This window comes from Salvelinus sp. IW2-2015, linkage group LG2, assembly GCF_002910315.2.
Source record: "Salvelinus sp. IW2-2015 linkage group LG2, ASM291031v2, whole genome shotgun sequence".
Lineage (NCBI taxonomy): Eukaryota > Metazoa > Chordata > Actinopteri > Salmoniformes > Salmonidae > Salvelinus > Salvelinus sp. IW2-2015.
This window is the reverse complement of record NC_036839.1, coordinates 38,046,888-38,049,553: the sequence shown is the minus strand read 5'-3', so window position 1 is coordinate 38,049,553 and position 2,666 is coordinate 38,046,888. Positions and strand designations below refer to the sequence as shown.

General features: G+C 44.0%; 1 protein-coding gene across 1 annotated transcript in view; it reads left to right on the top strand.

Annotated features, from left to right (window-relative positions):
* LOC139028584 (uncharacterized) overlaps positions 1–2,666 on the top strand; it is a 9,097-nt gene that overhangs the window by 4,507 nt on the left and 1,924 nt on the right. The window lies entirely within an intron of this gene.

The window sequence follows — 2,666 nt, the reverse complement described above, 5'->3', positions numbered from 1 at the left end:
ACCAGTCATTAGGTCATATAAAGAACACCTATGCATGATTTAATGAAAAGCAGAAAACAGACAAGACTATTTCACGTTCTTTAATAAAAGACTCCTAAACACAAACAGGCAATAGGTCATACACTGGCTTCACATTTTCCCTGCCAAATAGGCCTACAAGGAAACTCAATGTCTCTCAACAAAGTTGATTGCGTGAGGGGTCTGTGTGCTGCTAAGTACCTTCCACAAAAGTTTGCTCGCCAAAAAGACACGTAAGCACGCGTGTGTGTGCATGCGTGCATGTGTATACATTCATCTGTATGTGTGTGTGTCCTCTTCCGGCGCCGAAAAAGAGATGGCCGCCTCGCTTCGCGTTCCTTGGAAAATATGCAGTATTTTGTTTTTTATGTGTTATTCTTACATCGTACCCCAGGTAATCTTAGGTTTCATTACATACAGTCGGGAGGAACTACTGAATATACGATTAACGTCAACTCATCATCGTTCCTACCAGGAATATGACTTTCCCGAAACGGATCCAGTGTTTTGCCTTCCACCCAATACAATGGATCTGATCCCAGCCGGCGACCCTGTGCGACGCCGTAAAAGGGGCAAACGAGGCGGCTCCGTGGTCAGGCTTCGGAGACGGGCACATCGCGCTCCACTCCCTAGCATACTACTCGCAATGTCAGTCTCTTGACAATAAGGTTGATGAAATCCGAGCACGGGTAGCATTCCAGAGAGACATCAGGGATTGCAACGTGCTCTGCTTCACGGAAACATGGCTAACTCAAGAGACGCTAACGGAGTCTGTGCAGCCAGCTGGTTTCTTCATGCATCGCGCCGACAGAAACAAACATCTTTCTGGTAAGAAGAGGGGCGGGGGGTATGCCTTATGATTAACGAGACGTGGTGATCATCATAACAACACACAGGAACTCAAGTCATTCTGTTCACCTGATCTAGAACTCCTCACAATCAAATGTCCGGCATTATCTACCAGGAATTCTCTTCAATCATAATCACAGCCGTATATATTCCCCCCCAAGCAGACACATCGATGGCCCTGAACGAACTTTATCTGACTCTTTGTAAACTGGAAACCACACACCCTGAGGCTGCATTCATCGTAGCTGGGGATTTTAACAAGGCTAATCTAAAAACAAAACTCCCTAAATTCTATCAGCATATCGATTGTGCTACCAGGGCTGGAAAAACCCTAGATCATTGTTATACTATTTCCGCGACGCATATAAGGCCCTCCCCCGCCCCCCTTTCGGAAAAGCTGACCACGACTCCATTTTGTTGATTCCAGCCTACAAGAAATATATAACTTGCACAAGCCTGTTTGTCATAGCAACAGTAACTATGTGGCAGAGTTGTGGGAGAGAAGCAGCGAATCAGCATCCAAAACCTTTATTTGTGACGCAGACCTCCGACCTTCTCCCCAACCCATTTTGAACTCTGTTTCAACAATCATCAGCTGATTCAGAAAATWATTTCCCCTTTGACAGTAAAGTGAACCGCTGATAGCACTTGAGTTGAAGAGTTTTTTATTTATTTATGTGTCATACGTTACGAAAAGGATAATCCAAACTATACAGACAAAATATGTAGTACTATAGCCTTTTTAAAAAAGTTTTAAAATCTAACAACGCTATTTCCTTGTAATTCGTTTGATTTAATGGCTTCACCTGTGTCCTCAACAGTCAGGGTAAAACATTACAATGTTATAGTCTTGTGACTATCTCACGCATATTCGTTGATTGACAAATGGGAACAATGGGAGAGATGGACAAATGCTGATTTCAAAACAAAATGGACTACATTCTCATTCATATTATCAAGACATGAGGTGGGTATCAAAAAAGTTTTAAAGAAATGGCTTGCCTTAAATTTGAACCTTGAATATATCTTTAGTATAATCAGTGGCYATTTTAGCATGTACATCTTSGTGGGGCAAACTCAAAAAATTGTTTTTWYYMMSKWMSCKYSKAAYSCKKRWKKKKRACACAACACTAAACAATYCATTAATTGCACTATAACGTTGACAAACGGTGCCCACAAACTGTTAGGGCCTACATAAAGCTGTCCCAACAGCAGAGTCCCAACAGCAYTCCCAACACCTTACCACTGCTACACCTGGCMATCAGCGGAGCCTTGTCTGGCAGCGAAACAGTTKAWTCAGACCCATTTACTGCCTTTTAAAAACACATAGCTGATATGGCTGTCTTGCTTCAGCAAATTTGGTTTCTTCTGACAATTGAGATGTACAAACTATGGCATAAGGGGACGACGAGCGGATAAGAGGCAATCCGAGTTCCTTGTCTTGTACTCACTGAAGTCTGAGATTTCCCAGTTCCGAGTTTCCAGCTGTTTTGAACGTGGCAGAAGTCATGCTGGATTGACAGCATGGCCAATGTATTCAAACTTTTCTGGCCCATGGCYTTACCACCTTTTTCGTGATATCCAATTGGTAGTTACGATCTTGTCTCATCGCTGGAACGRCCCTACGGACTCGGTGAAGGTCGAGAGCCAAGCCGAACTGCTTCTTGACACACTACTTGCTTAACCAGGAACCCAGCCGCACCAATGTGTCGGAGGAAACACTGTTGAACTGACGAACAAAGTCGACCGACCGGCCCTCCACAAGGAGTCGCTCGAGCACGATGAGACAAGGACATTCC